General features: G+C 42.3%; 1 long non-coding RNA gene across 1 annotated transcript in view; it reads right to left on the minus strand.

Annotated features, from left to right (window-relative positions):
* LOC126456567 (uncharacterized) overlaps positions 1-15,343 on the minus strand; it is a 28,794-nt gene extending 13,451 nt beyond the window's left edge. The window contains exons 1-2 of the long non-coding RNA XR_007585371.1: positions 15,244-15,343; positions 2,942-3,027 (exon numbers count right to left, since the gene is read on the minus strand). This is a non-coding gene — a long non-coding RNA (uncharacterized LOC126456567). The remainder of the gene's footprint in view (positions 1-2,941; positions 3,028-15,243) is intronic.
* Positions 15,344-17,520: the final 2,177 nt, after the last annotated feature.

The raw sequence follows: 17,520 nt of genomic DNA on the forward strand, positions 1-17,520 counted from the left end.
ATAATTTGACGATACTAATTATTTTGTGAATTTTATTATTATTAACGTGTTATTAGTCAAATTTTAAAAATGAAGTAGTCACTGTATAAAAAAAGTTCCTAATTTTTTTTAAAAATTATTACCCTTCAAAATAAACAAGATGTTCCGCAAAAGTACCAGGATTCTCGAAGTGTTCCGTCAGAGGAAAGGTTCGTCGTAAAATACAGTATGTCGTCAAAAGTATCCGGACACCCCAAAAAACATACGTTTTTCGTATTAGGTGCACTGTGCTGCTATCTACTGCCAGGCACACCATATCAGCGACCTCAGTAGTCATTAGACATCCTGAGAGAGCAGAATGGGTGGCTCCGCAGAACTCACGGACTTCAAACGTGGTCAGATGTTTGGATGTCATTTGTGTCATCCGTCTGTACGCGAGATTTCCACACTCCTAAAGATCCCTGGGTCCACTGTTTCCAATGTGATAGTGAAGTAGAAATGTGAAGGGACACGTACAGCACAAAAGCGTATAGGCTGACCTCGTCTGTTGACTGACACAGACCGCCGAGAGTTGAAGAGGGTCGTAATGTGTAATACGTAGACATCTATCCAGACCATCACACAGGAATTCGAAACTGCATGACGAACCACTGCAAGTACTATGACAGTTAGGTGGGAGATGAGAAAACTTGGATTTTATGGTCGAACGGCTGCTCATAATGCACACATCACGTCGGTAAATGTCAAACGATGCCTCGCTTGGTGTAAAGAGCATCAACTTTGGACGATTCAACAGTGGAAAAACGTTGTATGAAGTGACGCATCACGGTACACAATGTGGCGATCCGATGGCAGGGTGTGGGTATGGCGAATGCCCGGTGAACGTCATCTGACAGCGTGTGTAGTGCCAACAGTAAAATTCGGAGGCGGTGGAGTTATGATGTGGTCGTGTTTTTCATGTGGTCTTACAACCCTTGTTGTTTTGAGCGGCATTATCACAGCACAGGTCTACAGTGATGTTTTAAGCACTTTCTTACTTCTCACTGTTGAAGAGCAATTCGGAGATGGGAACTGCATCTTTCAACACGCTCGAGCACCTGTTTATAATGCACGACCTGTGGCGGGGTGGTTACTCGACAATAACATCCCCGTAATGGACTTGCCTGCACGGAATCCTGACCTGAATCCTATAGAACACCTTTGAGATGTTTTGGAACGCCAACTTCGTGCCAGGCCTCACCGACTGACACCGATAACTCTCCTCAGTGCAGCACTCCATGAACAATGGGCTGCCATTCCCCAAGAAACCTTCCAGCACGTGACTGAATGCATGCCTGCGAGAGCGGAAACTGTCACCAGCGCGAAGGGTGGGCCAACACCATACTGAATTTGAGCATTACCGATGGAGGGTGCCACAAACCTCTAAGTCATTATTCAGCCAGGTGTCCGAATACGTTCGATCACATAGTGTAGTTACCCTACCAACTGCTTGGTCAGCCAGTGGCCAAACTCTACCTGATGGATGTAGAAACCAGATAATGCATTCGTTCCTCATAGGTTTCCCATCCTGCCTTTACCGTGACCGACGCAAATGACCTTTTTGAGGAAGAAGGAGCCGTTCAAATTTTCAGTGAAAAGAAGCTACCGTACTAGAAAAGTTCCTGTATTCTCTCATGATTCCAGAAGCTTGCTGTGCCGTATGTGTAGGAATGTGAATATAGTTCTCTATACCCTCCGTTTTTTCTTTGAGTGGGAAATCTTTACCCAAAGCTATAATATTTAAAAATAAAGTACTCCAGAATTTTGGTTATGAAGGACGGATAAATTTTCCGTGAGAATATAAATCTGGTTTTAATTAACTGGCACCTTTTTCTTTGTTATTTGACGTCACACGAGTGCCCCCTACACGTCTCGGCTTGAGTCGTGTCTTCACAGTTCAAATGGCTCTGAGCACTATGGGACTTAACATCTATGGTCATCAGTCCCCAAGAACTTAGAACTACTTAAACTTAACTAACCTAAGGACATCATACAACCGCTCGGCCACTCTGGCCTGCCTCCACGGGCCATATCAGGTGCCTGGTTCATGCACAGATGCTGACTGCTGTTCATGAGCAAGGTAGGCCGGAATTTGCAGGCCAGTACTGAGAATGGACGTCCACAGAGTGGTGATAGCTGGACCTTCCAGATCAAAGATGGCCACTGGCCAGAACGGCGTGAAATGTCTGGAAACAAGCACCCTGCAACAATGGTCGGAAGGGTTCAGGTTACGGGACGGAGCGTTATGGCTTGAAACAATGTTTCGTGACATTCCCTCGGTACTCTGGTCATTATGGAAGGCGCAGTGGATCAACCCAAATCGGCATCTGTCCTTGGGGATCATGTCCACCCCTACATGCAGTTCCTTTTTCCTCGGTACAGTAGCACCTACCAGCAGGACAATGTAACATGTCACACAGCTGACAATGTATGAGCGTAGTTCGGAGAGCATCAGGATCGGTTTGCCGTATTCCACTGGCCGTTAAAATATCGGACTTAAACCTAATCGAGAATCTATGGGACGACCTCAACTGGGAAACCTAGCGTAGGAGGCTGGCACTGGAGTCGGCATGGCTCCACATCTCTGTAGGGACCTTCCAGATCCCCAGTGATTCTTTTCACGTACGTCTCGCAGCGGTTCTCTCTGCAAAATGTGGTTATTCAGGCTTTTGACCGGTGGTCACGTTAAAGTGATGGGATAGTATATATCAGCTCCTTTACAAAAAGCGAATTCAGAGGGGATTGTGATCTTCTTTTAGTCGAAACCTCCAGTCACATACATAACCTCAAATTCTGCTCCTACCGTAAAAAGCAATAAGTAATTGCAGCGCACTTGCGTAACTTTATGACTAGGTGAAAATATTGTAACCTCTGGAGATTTAGTTATTTGAAACTGTAAAAATATATTACGTTTAATACTTACGTTTTTGTACGTTAGGTATCCCACCATAGCAGCTGATATGACACCGGGTGTCACGCAGATTGTATTTGCGATGCCCATTAGGATCCCTGAAAGCAAACTCAATGTCTTTAATGGTTCCATGTAGGACACAGTGACAGTGAAAAACATATCTGTAGGGGAATATGGCCCCTATAAAGGGAACTGACTTTTCTATTAACAGAAGTTGCCACTTACATATTTTGGATTTACATATTATAACACTGAATATTTACAAGTAAAAAACTACATATTGAGTAGAACCTATACACATTTTCCTGGGACCTTACATAGTGGCCAGTTTCTTCCAACCAAACGGAGAAAAGTGGCCGTTGCGGACATACACTACTGGCTATTAAAATTGCTACACCAAGAACAAATGCAGATGATAAACGGGTATTCATTGCTACATTTTCACGCAATTTTGGTGCATAGATCCTGAGAAATCAGTATCCAGAACAACCACTTCTGGCCGTAATAACGGCCTTGATACGTCTGGGCATTGAGTCAAACAGAGCTTGGATGGCGTGTACAGGTATAGCTGCCCATGCAGCTTCAACACGATACCACAGGTCATCAAGAGTAGTGACTGGCGTATTGTGACGAGCCAGTTGCTCGGCCACCATTGACCAGACGTTTTCAGTTTTCTGTATCCAGAAAGGCCCGTACAGGACCTGCAACATGCGGTCGTGCATTATCCTTCTGAAATGAAGGGTTTCGCAGGGATCGAATTAAGGGTAGAACCACGGGTTTTAACACATCTCAAATGTAACGTCCAAGTTCAAAGTGCCGGCAATGCGAACAAGAGGTGGCCGAGAAGTGTAACCAATGGCATCCCATACCATCACGCCGGATGATACGCAATTATGGCGATGACGAATACACGCTTCCAATGTGCGTTCACCACGACGACGTCAAACACGGATGTGACCATCATGATGCTGTAAACAGAACCTGCATTCATCCGAAAAAAATGACGTTATGGCATTCATGCACCCAGGTTCGTCTTTGAGTACACCATCGCAGGCGCTCCTGTCTGTGATACAGCGTCAAGGGTAACCGCAGCCATGGTTTCCTAGCTGATAGTCCATGCTGCTGCAAACGTCGTCGAACTGTTCGTGCTGATAGGTGTTGTCTTGCAAACGTCCCAATCTGTTGACTCAGGGATCGAGACGTGTCTGCACGATCCTTTACAGCCATGTGGATAAGATGCCTGTCATCTCGACTGCTAGAGATACGAGGCCGTTGGGATCCAGCACGGCGTTCCGTATTACCCTCCTGAACCCATATTCTGCTAACAGTCATTGGATCTCGACCAACGCGATCAGCAATGTCGCGATATGATAAACGGCAATCGCGATAGGCTACAATACGACCTTTATCAAAGTCGGAAACCTGATGGTACGCGTTTCTCCTCCTTACACGAGGCACCACAACAACGTTTCACCAGGCAACGCCGGTCAACTGCTGTTTGTGTATGAGAAATCGGTTGGAAACTTTCCTCATGTCAGCACGTTGTAGGTGTCGCCACCGGCGCCAACCTTGTGTGAATGCTCTGAAAAGATAATCATTTGCATATCACAGCATCTTCTTCCTGTCGGTTAAATTTCGTGTCTGTAGCACGTCAGCTTCGTGGTGTAGCAATATGAATTATCACTTGTGCACATACTCCAGAAGTGGACAACAGCCTTCATTCGACCGAAGTAACACCACCGGCTTCGCGTCTTTCTTTAAGTGCCAACATTTTGCTATTCTTGGACTCAACTGTTAACTGTTTCATCCACACCATTAATATAATGAGATGGATGAAAGTGTTTTCGTGAATAGTTTAAGGGCACTAATAACTCGCCTACATGGACTTTTCTAAAAGCTTGAGGTACGCTTCCTAAAACTAATATTAGGATATCGTCTTTATCTGCTACTTCATACTGTTTGGTAATACGCTGCGATATTTTGTTTCACTCTGCCAGCCGGATCCATGTAACGTTTAGCGCAAGCCCATAAAATCCTTTCTTTTTCATTTCAGAAACGTAATAAAGGATTTCTTGTTCTATGATGAACGTACTTCATAAGCTTCCCATAAACGTTTTACCACCTACTGCACCTCTGTTTTTTCCTATAACTCTTCTTTTCAGCGTATTACGTCGAACACGAAATTGATTTTCTGCTGTGGAAGACGTCATCTTTCGTTGCCGCCTTTCGCATTTTCCGTCGTAACAGGATCCCGCGTTTGTTGCTCTGATTTATGGATGTATTTTCTGGTCATATTGATGCTCTAATATCTGAAAGAATGCCATATGGCTGGAACATACCATTTACAATCGGACTTTTGTATTAGGTCAAGTATGAGAGAACAGAGATGGTTTTATATAAGATTAGTTGATTGACTGAACATAGTAAAAGTGGACATAATGACGCATGATTTCTTCGTATGTAAAAGAATTTGGAAGCCAATCCCTAGTACTGCATGCGATATACGAGTATATGTAAATAACTATTTCTTAATCACTAATGAACTGTTGGGAAAAGTGACTAAGGTGTTGTTTAAACATTAATATTGCAGAAAAGTATTACTCTACATTTAAGTGAAGTATGAAGAATAACATAAATGACTTACCTGACATCAGAGGACCGAAAATCACAAAAAAGATTATATTAAGAAGTAGTGAACAAATTTCTTCTGTCAGAATCACTGGAAACAATGACAGAGTGTATTTGAAATAATGTGACCACTTATTACCAGACAATAGCGCTCTTCAGGGCAAAGAACATCGAATGATCACTTTACCCCACCTTACCCTATATATTATAAATTAAATTCCCAAGGTGCCGTTTTCTGTCTGTATGGTATAGCTAATCCAAAGAACTACTTGAGCATTTTGATATGGGTTTCACTAACAGATAGAATAATTCATGAGGAAGGTTTCTTTATATAATTTATTGTTTACAGCGATGCGCAGCATGTATCATACCATGTATTTTAATCTGTTCCACATGTAATTGACGTTTGGAGTGCAATTTCGTGATAATGATGGGAGCTACAAGCTGATCAGCTTAGACAGGCTGTCAGCCTCTCAAGTCAGCTAGCAAGGACGCGGTATCTAGCGGGCAAAGCAGTAACCAGCTGCCGCAGCTTGAAAATTATCTGTAAATTTAATGCGGTGACAGAAGTCATGGGATACCCCCTAATATCGTGTGCTTCAACCGTTCACTGTTTCCATTTTGCTTCTCTTTTCACAATTTAGTACACCTTCTTCCTGTTTTCAAGCTTGATCTGCGTTAAATGTTTGACGACCTATCCAGTGGACTATTTTACCCCTAAAGCTGAGGGGAATACGATGGGGAATTTCACGCTTCAGACGGGTTGTAACACCAGACAGATGTAGCGAATTGCAAGGAGCGGCAGTTTGTCCTCAAGTAAATAAATCTAACGTATTGAACGTAGATAGGCTCAGGATGCTATTGTCAATAAACCACTGGAAACAGTAACAACTGTAAAATATCTGTTAGCAACCGACTGCGGTAACACAAGAAATAAGCTGTAGACAAAGCGGAAGGCAGGAAGAGATTCATTGGACGAATCCTATGGACATATGGCTTATCCACCAAAGGAGTGGCATTCAAAACATTCGTTCCACCATTTATTAGTGGCCGACGCTATCTCTTCTAACCGCTCAACGTGTGCCATCGGTTGCTCACGCTCTACTCCACCAGTCATGCTACCTGCAATACACCGTGGTATGATGTATAACCTACCAGTCAGGTGCAGCCAACAGTTGTGAATACAGTTTTGTGTGATTGTTCATAGCGAGAGCTTACTGAGCAAATGAGACATCACATAATTGTATCCTGAAACACTCTTCCACTGGTCCGTGTTTGTATACAAAATCTGGATCCGTCAAAATGCAGAACACTTTTGTTATTTGTTTATTCCTAAACTACCGGGTGATCAAAAAGTCAGTATAAATTTAAAAACAGAATTAATCACGGAATAATGTAGATAGAGAGGTACAAATTCACACACATGCTTGGATTGACATGGGGTTTTATTAGTACCAAAAAAATACAAAAATTCAAAAAATGTCCGACAGATGGTGCTTCATGTGATCAGAATAGCAATAATTAGCATAACAAAGTAAGACAAAGCAAAGATGATGTTCTTTACAGGAAATGCTCAATATGTCCACCATCATTCCTCAACAATAGGTGTAGTCGAGGAATAATGTTGTGAACAGCACTATAAAGCATGTCCGGAGTTATGGTGAGGCACTGGCGTCGGATGTTGTATTTCAGCATCCCTAGAGATGTTGGTCGATCACAATACACTTGCGACTTCAGGTAACCCCAAAGCCGATAATCGCACGGACTGAGGTCTGAGGACCTGGGAGGCCAAGCATGACGAAAGTGGCGGCTAAGCACACGATCATCACCAAACGACTCGCGCAAGAGATCTTTCACGCGTCTAGCAATATGGGGTGCAGCGCCATCCTGCATAAACATTGTACGTTCCAGCAGGTGTTTATCAACCAGGCTGGGGATGATGCGATTCTGTGACATATCGGCGTACATCTCACCCGTCACGGTAGCAGTTACAAAACCAGAATTACGAATTTCCTCAAAGAAAAAAGGCCCGATAACGGTAGATGTAGTAAATCCAACCCATACCGTGACTTTCTCGTCGTGCAATGGAGTTTACACGACATTTCTAGGACTTTCGGTAGCCCAAATTCTGCAGTTGTGGGCGTTGACAGACCCTCGGAGCGTGAAATGAGCTTCGTCGGTCCACAACACGTTACTCAACCAATCGTCATCTTGCGCCATCTTTTGAAACACCCACATCGCAAATGCCCTCCACTTCACTAAATCGCCAGGTAACAGTTCATGATGCCGATGGATTTTGTACGGATAGCATCGGAGGGTACGCCTCAGTGCCAACCAAACAGTAGTGTATGGAATGCCGGTGCGACGTGCGACTGCACGAGCGCTGACTTCCCAATGCATAGACGAACCCGCTACAGTCTTCATTTCTTCCTGAACTGTCTCAGCAGCATTACGCCTTGTGCTCGGTCGGCCACTACGGCGTCTATCGTCTAAACAACCTGTGGCTTCGAACTTCGAAATCATTCTGGCCACAGCTGCAATTGTCAACGGACCTTTACCCGTTTGAATCCCCTTCCTACGGCGATAGGATCGTAACGCTCAATTAGCACATTCCCCACTCTGATAATGCTGCTTCACTAAAAGCGCCTTTTCAGGTAACGACAACATGCTGCGACTGCTGGTGCATCTGATTCTCTCTCTCATTACAGCTCCTTTTACACATGATTGTCATCCGCAATCACTGACGTTTTACTGTCCAGCGCCATCTGTCGGCCATTTTGTGAACTTTGTTTTTTTTTCCTAATAAAACCCCATGTCATTCCAAGCATGTGTGTCAATTTTTACCTCTCTATCTACATTATTCCGTGGTTTATTAAGTTTTCAAATTTATACTGAATTTTTGATCACCCGGTAGTTTGATTCTAAAACTTGTAGATGTAGCATATTTATAAAACATTGAAAAACATTATTACATATGTACTGTATGGTTCCAATTATTGTTTTCTCGAACAACAAGATGGCGTAATGTTTTGGATTACGAACAAGGTGTGAAAGTTATGTTTTTTGTATCACAAAGTAGGTGCAAGCCATCGAATGAACGTGAGTCACGACAGACAACGTAACAATCTAGTACACACCACAATTGTATCCATAAAACTGCCGCAATCCCAACTATATAACGCCGAGAAAAGTAAGTTCACGTTTCTGCATTTGTTTACTAACAGCCACTCATAGAGTTGCAGATGACAAGATGTATGCCGAGAAAAGGGGCAAAAAAAACACAAAAAAACAAAAAAAACACGGAAAGCAAGCCGGAAACAGCGGCAACAATCGTAAAACTATGCTGTGACGTATAGTAAATAAGATATTGTGAAATTACTCACAGAAAGCAATATTTTAAACCACACAGTACACATGTAGTAATGTTTTACAACGTTTTATGAGTTTGCTATTTCTGCATGTCTTAGAATCAAAGAACCCACTGATGAGGGCGATATTTGTCGCTGAAACTAGTTTAGAAATAAATAAATAAATGATACAAGTGTTTTGCATTAAGGTGGACCCATAATCTCATATTGTTGAGACATCAAATGGTTCAAATGGCTCTGAGCACTATGGGACTTAACATCTATAGTCATCAGTCCACTAGAACTTAGAACTACTTAAACCTAACTAACCTAAGGACATCACACAACACCCAGCCATCACGAGGCAGAGAAAATCCCTGACCCCGCCGGGAATCGAACCCGGGAACCCGGGCGTGGGAAGCGAGAACGCTACCGCACGACCACGAGATGCGGGCTGTTGAGACATCACATAATTTGTGATTACTCTAGTGTATAATTATTTTACGTGACCTGACTTTTTTTGAAAGAATGGACTTACTCCACTTTCGAAATAGTATGTAAACACATTACAGTAACAGCCTAGGGCGTCTGAATGCGAGAAACAGGAAAACCAGCACCACCGGATGAAGGGAAGCATGAACACGCGCCCTACCCCACAGCGGGAAACAAACCTCTCTGCCCTGGCTGAACGCGTTAAATTAAGAGAGCCTATTGTCCAGAAAGTCAACCACCCTATTTGTACTTCTGATTTACATACCACAAAATGACTACGACTGTAAAAACAGAACTCATACAGAGGCTTATCAGAATCGTTATTCCCACGCAGCATTCGTCAATGCTCCACTTTTCTTTTGATTCATCAGTCTTCCGAAGGGTTCGATGCCATCCGCGATGAATTTCTCTCTTGTGCCAACCTCTGCATCTCAGAGCAGCGGTTGTACTCTATGTCCACAATTATTTAGTGGATGTATTCCAATCTCTGTCTTCCCCGACTGTTATTACTCTCTACCGCACCCTCTAGAATCAAGAATGTTATTTCCTGATGTCTTAGCACACATTCTATCATCATGTCCCTCCGTATTGTCAGCGTATTCCATGTATTCCCTTCTTCACTGATTCTGCGGAGAACTTCCTCATTCCTTACCAATCCGTCTAATTTTTAACATTACATCTCAAACGCTTCGAGTCTCTTGTGTTCGGTTTTACATAGCCCAAGTTTCACTAACATGCAACGCTGTGCTCCAAACGTACATTCACAGAAATTCCTTCCACAAATTAAAGCCTATGTTTCATACCAGTAGACTTCTCTTGGCCAAGAATTCTCTGGTTACCTGTGCTAGTCTGCTTTTAATGTCCTCCATGCTTCGTACGTACTGTGTTGTTTACTTCTAAGGTAGCAAAATTCCTTAACTTCAACTACTTCGTGATCACAGGCTTGGCATTACGTTTATTCCTAGTCAAACTTCCGCTATTACTCATTCATATTCTGTTATCATTAGACAGTACAGTCCACTGAACAGATTGTGTAATTCTTCTTCACCTTCCCTGAGCAGGGAAATGCCATTATCGAATTTTATCACTGATAACCTTTCACTTGAATTTTAATACCTATTGAACCTATCTTTTATGCACTTCGTTCCTGGCGTTACATTGTAATTATTTCCCTTTGATTCTTGTACATATTGTACATTATCGATCTCTCCCTATAGTTTGCTTCAATTTTTGTCAGATTTTCGAGCGTCTTGAGCCATTTTACATTGTCCAACGCTTTATACAGGTCCGCAGATCCTATAGATGTATCTTGATTTTTATTCAGCCTTGCTTCCATGTATATTTAGCAAGCAGTAAAGGAAACAAAAGAAAAATTCGGAGTAGGTATTAAAATCCATGGAGAAGAAATAAAAACTTTGAGGTTCGCCGATGACATTGTAATTCTGTCGGAGACAGCAAAGGACTTGGAAGAGCAGTTGAACGGAATGGCCAGTGTCTTGAAAGGAGAATATAAGATGAACATCAACAAAAGCAAAACGAGGATAATGGAATGTAGTCGAATTAAGTTGGGTGATGCTGAGGGAATTAGATTAAGAAATGAGACAAAGTAGTAAAGGAGTTTTGCTATTTGGGGAGCAAAATAACTGATGATGGTCGAAGTAGAGAGGATATAAAATGTAGACTGGCAATGGCAAAGAAAGCGTTTCTGAAGAAGAGAAATTTGTTAATATCGAGTATAGATATAAGTGTCAGGAAGTCGTTTCTGAAAGTATTTGTATGCAGTGTAGCCATGTATGGAAGTGAAACATGGGCGATAAACAGTTTGGACAAGAAGAGAATAGAAGCTTTCGAAATGTGGTGCTACAGAAGAATGCTGAAGAGGAGGTATGAGGAGGTATTGAATAGAATTGGGGAGAAGAAGTGTTTGTGGCACAAGTTGACAAGAAGAAGGGACCGGTTGGTAGGACATGTTCTGAGGCATCAAGGGATCACAAATTTAGCATTGGAGGGCAGCGTGGAGGATAAAAATCGTAGAGGGAGACCAAGAGATGAATACACTAAGCAGATTCAGAAGGATGTAGGTTGCAGTAAGTACTGGGAGATGAAGAAGCTTGCACAGGATAGAGTAACATGGAGAGCTGCATCAAACCAGTCTGAGGACTGAAGACCACAACAACAACAACAACAACAACTTGCTTCCATTGTCAACCGCAACGTCAGAACTGCCTGTTTGATGCCACTACCTTTACCAAAGCCAAAGTAAACGTCATGTGACACATCCCCAATTTTTTTTCACTTTTCTGTATATTAATCCTGTCAGGAACTTAGATGCATGAGCTAGCGGGCCTTCAAACAGTATAATGTGTGATGAGTGGCCCTCAACTACGTACCCTCCGACTCAGCGTTGCAATATTAAAAGTTATGGCTGGTTTCGTTGTCTAGGGCTAGAATACGTAGTTGCCGCATTACAAGCCAAATACTGCTGAGTCTGCAGTATACGATAAGAATACACACATGAATCGAAGGTTTCTATCACTCGGCAACTGCGAATTATGAAAGTAACATATAAATTTATAAATGAAAGATAGCAGTTAAATAAAATCTGCAGGTACTATCTTAACGACTTTAAATGTTGAGTACGATAGTAGAAGTACTTTTGAGAATGCGGTATATTTCTGCAAAACACTTATTGGTGTCGATGGTCCAGCAAATAAATAAAATATAATTACAATAACAGGGAAACAATAGATTCGTACTGCACGTAATTAGCTTTGAACAACAACATAGCTCGTGAGATATTCACTTCTAAACGCAGACTACGTCTTCACTGCAGAAGCCACGGAAATCACACAAGAGGACAGGTCGGCACTCCGAGATATTTCTATTCTCCACGACCACGCGCAAACTGCTCCACTGTCCAAGTCTTTCCGCCGACTGTGCGTCCGTCGCGCTGTACTGTCCGCGCCCAGCACTCACTCCCGTGTCCTGTGCCGCCCCCTTCCAAAACCGCCCCGTCCTCTCTCAAAACGATCGTCTTCCCCCACTTCCATACAGTCTCACCATTAATGAGCGCTGTGATTGGCTAGAGCGCTCCCTCCATGTCTTCATACCAACGCACACTCACAAACATAATGAAACATATTCGAATTACCGGATTTACATTCAAATACTTGAAATTAAATAAATATTCCTACGGCTGGACCATAAACACGCTCTAACATACATTATTAAATACAAATTAAATAAGCCTATATCAAAGGAATAGTAACGAAAGGAAGGCTTTCTGAAAAACAGGAAATATCTAACCAATTTCTTCATGAATAGCATATATCGGATATAAACAAAAACATAGATGAATAAATATGTTTATAAGCATGCCGCTACCGTTTTTTCGTGTAACTGTGGGGTGCTTATGGCCTGACGCGATCGATAGTAATCGGTCACTTTGACCTCCAATAACTCATATACTATTGAAGTTACATGCCTGTAATTTGTACCAATTTAGGTTTACACTAATAGCGTTCTAAAGACACGTCGCTCGACGAAATCGGATGCAGCGTTTACATTTTGGAAATTCGTTGCTGGGGGTTACGTGTCTAATTTACAGTCAGATACTAAACTTCAAACTAATAAAGATATTGAAAATCTGATTACATCATCAGAATTATCGTGCAAATAATGGTAATGTACATGCTTCTTTTTGAAGTATCATGATTCATCTGCCTACTATTAATTTCTATACGAACTGTGAAATGTCTGCCATTAAGGTTTCACAAAGTCCGCCATCTTTGACACTCCCGGCGTATCTCCTTCATTCTCACAAAGCACTGTTCTCGTCACACCGGAATTCCCAGCCACGCGGCTGGAGCATGCACTGGGGCTACCCCTCTCGTCCGGCTAACATTTTGCACCACGTGTTTGCTGCCGGGCCCCGGCTTTGACAAGCGCCCTGTGCGACCAAGCCAACTTAGAATATTTTCAGGGCGCCACAATTCGCCCGTTACCTCACAAGCTGTCAGGCTAATTGTGCGATAATTCTTATACTTGTCGGCTCTTGCAGTCTTGAAAATTCCGGAACTCTGGCGGCATATCGCCAGACTCATACATTCTACACACCAACGTGAGTAATTGTTTTGTTGCCACTCCCCCCAATGATTTTAGAAATTCTGTGGAATCTTATCTCTTCTGTCTCATTTGCTCTCAAGTTGTCCAAAACTCTTTTAAATTCTGATTCGAATACTGGATCCCCTATCTCTCCTTCACATATCACATCTTCAGATGATTCCTCCCCCTCACAGATGCCCTCAGCGTATTCTTTCTACCAATACTCTCTCTCCTTCGCATTTAACAGTGGACTTCCCATTGCACCACTTTTGCTTTTAATTTCACCGAATTTTGTTTTCACTTTTCTATATGCTGAGTCAGTCATCCCGACAATCACTTCATTTTCGTTTTCTTTACATTTTTCATGTAGCCATTTCGCCTTAGCTTCTCTGCACTTCCTGTTTATTTCCTTCCTAACTGACTTATATTGTTGTACTCCTAAGCTACTCTGAACATTTTTGTATTTTCTTCTTTCGTCAATCAGCTGAGGTATTTCTTCTGTTACCCATGGTTTCTTCGCAGTTACGTTCCCCGTATCTATGTTTTACTATCCAATTTCTGTGATTGCCCTTTTCAGAGATGTCCATTCCTCTTCAAGTGAATTGCCGAACTGCTTCCTAAGCTGTTCATAATCGTAGTATCTGTAGCCTCAGAGAACTTCTGCGTGTCTCTGCATTCCTCAGTACTTCCGTATCCCACTTTTTTGCGCGTTGGTTCTACCTGAATAGTTCCTTAAACTTCAGCCTACTCTTCATCATTGCCAAATTATGATCTGAGTCTATATCTGCCCCTGGGTACGCCTTAGAAACCAATATCTGATTCCGGGACCTCTGCCTGACCAAAATATAACCCAACAGAAATCTTTCCGTATCTTCCGGCCGTTTCTAAGTATATCTTCTCCTTTTGTGGTCCTTGAACAGAGTATTGACTATAACTAGGTGAAAGTTTTGCAAAACTTAATTAGTCTTCTTCCTCTCCCATTCCTAGTACCAAGTCAATAATCTCACGTAACTCTTTTTTCCACTCCTTCCCCTAAAACCGCAGTTTAGTCCCCCATGACTATTAGATTTTCATCTCCGTTTACCTACTGAATTAGCCGTTCAGTATCCTCATATAGTCTCTCTATCTGTTCTTAATCTTGCGACTTCGGCATGTATATCTGAACTATTGTTTTCAGTGTTGGTTTTCTACCGATTCTTATGAGAACAAGCCTACCACTGATCTGCTCACGCCCAAAAACAGACAGTTTATAATAGCTACAATTATTAATCTAACGTATATACTGATGTAACATTGCTCAGTACCTTGTCCTCAGTCTCCAATAGAAGTATCTTCCGTTGTACCCCAGACAACCTGTATAAAAGACCTGTGTATGTTTGTGTGTGTGTGTATGTGTGTGTGTGTGTGTGTGGATGTGAAGGAAGGGGAATTTAATGAGTTGGTAAAAGTTTGGAGTGCTGGCAGGGTAAGCAGATGATGGAATCAAAACGGTGAGTGTTCGAGGATTAGAAAGCGCCGATAGTTACTGAATGAGGCGGATATTCACATAGCTATAGAGTAAGCTTTACCGATGTGGAGAATGGGAGGAAAGCAAGAGATTGCAACACACTATAAGAAAGTTCCTAGCATGGTACTGGTGGTGTTGCAGTCATCGTGCGTATTCGGCAGCATCGATTAAGGGGCGTTGTGCCAATGCATATACGGGCACTAATTTACTTTGTACATTAAAATTGAAGAGTTTACCTCCAAAGTTGGGGCTGAGGTCGACATACGTTGCAATGGGTCCAGCAGTCTCTGCTCCGGAAGCTGAGAGCGCTACTGTCAGACAGATGGCGACCACAACGGAGTTGCAGCCGGAGAAGGCCAGACCCAACATAAACAGCCCTTGGACGATGTTTGCTGGAAATAAAAATTGTTATTATAATCTGGAACAGAAGCAGGCTACTACTGGGAAACATTTTCTTGCATACCCGGTATAACGGTACTTTGTGGGCAGGCGTGTCAATTAGCATCATATTAATTAAAATCGGGGATAAATGGCTCTGAGCATTATGGGACTTAACATCTATGGTCATCAGTCCCCTAGAACTTAGAACTACTTAAACCTAACTATCCTAAGGACATCACACAACACCCAGTCATCACGAGGCAGAGAAAATCCCTGACCCCGTCGGGAATCAAACCCGGGAACCCGGGCGTGGGAGGCGAGAACGCTACCGCACGGCCACGAGCTGCGGACAAAATCGGGGATAAATAGACTTTATGTTGGAAGAATTAAAAAGGGGTAAGTAATACGAAATTTTAATAACTGCACAGTATTACTAAGAAGCAATATAACGAAGAGTAATGAAAAGCAAAGTGGCAAAGACCAAGCGGGACAGAAAGATATAGGGGCGCGTTTCTTTTTTAATACATATAAAAGAAAAGATATAGGGGCGCGTTTGTTTTTTAATATATATAAAAGAACATGTAACACATTATTGAGCTCTCTACCTTCAGTTATCACGATCGGGCTAGTCGATGAAAAAGTTGTACGTGACTGCGAAATTCGTTAAGGAGATTATTTAAAGACACTTCAAGCACGTTTAAAATACATTACGTGTGACGAAGTGATCAGAGACGTTTATTGTCGGGTGAAGTGAAAATGATTCCGACAACATAATTCGAACTTTGCGTTAGCTGGGAAAAATACTCTTGGGAAACTATTATAGCTGCGGAACCCACGAAAGTTGTACGCAACGGAAGGCTATAGTTTACGTAATTCTGCATTTTACAAAATTGTGAAACGCGTCTGCGCGGAACATTAAGAGAATCTTATCCTTTGACGGTTGCGGGGGTAGCTGATACAAACAACGCGCCAGCATAAAAATAGTTCGCTTATTAACCACCAGATATTAATTAACGAGGACCTAAAATACTAAAAATAGTGCATACACCGTTAAATTGTACCCTGCGTGTGAAAGACAATCACATCGAACATTTCGAGAGCGAAGAATAGACATTTAAGTGCCGAATTGAGAGCCTGGGTCGTGTCGATATTTGGACATTATGTGAGACGCGTTATTCAGAACACGATATCGACCATTCTAATACTGAAAAGAAGGATAGGGTCATCACCTCCAATCCCGATTCATATTTCATATTTAGTTAGTGAAAAAAAGTGTTAATAAACAAACTACATTTCAATTTTATCCACGATTTTGGCTTCATTACGTAATCTTGACTACATGATAAGCGCCGGCCGAAGTGGCCGTGCGGTTAAAGGCGCTGCAGTCTGAAACCGCGAGACCGCTACGGTCGCAGGTTCGAATTCTGCCTCGGGCATGGATGTTTGTGATGTCCTTAGGTTAGTTAGGTTTAACTAGTTCTAAGTTTTAGGGGACTAATGAGCTCATCAGTTGAGTCCCATAGTGCTCAGAGCCATTTGAACCATTTTTGAACATGATAAGCAATATCTGTGGAAGTTGTATGCAACGTATCGTCATAATATTTAGCCAACCAATATTGTGGGACACCAAAAATGTAAATGCATGAAATTGTTCTTACAGCGGATGTATAATGTGTGAGTGCGACTAACTATATTGAGAAACTGAACATACATTACGTACTTGCATGTTTATCTGCGAAAATGGTCCTTGTTGGTACATCAGCATAGAGTTCGAATAGAATCGCTGGAACATTGCAAACCATTCAGATTAAAACAGCAGTCTTCTCAGTGAAATGTATCGTCCACCCCGTGGCCAAAAAAGTAAGCTATGTTCGCAGCAACATCAAACAAATGCCAACGATTTCTTGTTGACAATGCTTGGGAGTCGTCAACATACTAAAATATACTGGCAGGCGTCAAATAGAACTGCACGTTACAGCGCTAGCCACACACTGAAAAATTGTGTATTTTTTAATTCTTTGTTTTCCTCGTATATTTTGAGGATGGTTTCATCCTATCAGACATAGACTGTCATGTGCTGTCCGGGCTCATCTTTTGACAGAGTTTTGGAGATGCATTACTGAGCGTGCACG

The sequence above is a fragment of the Schistocerca serialis genome, chromosome 2 (genome assembly GCF_023864345.2).
Source record: "Schistocerca serialis cubense isolate TAMUIC-IGC-003099 chromosome 2, iqSchSeri2.2, whole genome shotgun sequence".
Lineage (NCBI taxonomy): Eukaryota > Metazoa > Arthropoda > Insecta > Orthoptera > Acrididae > Schistocerca > Schistocerca serialis.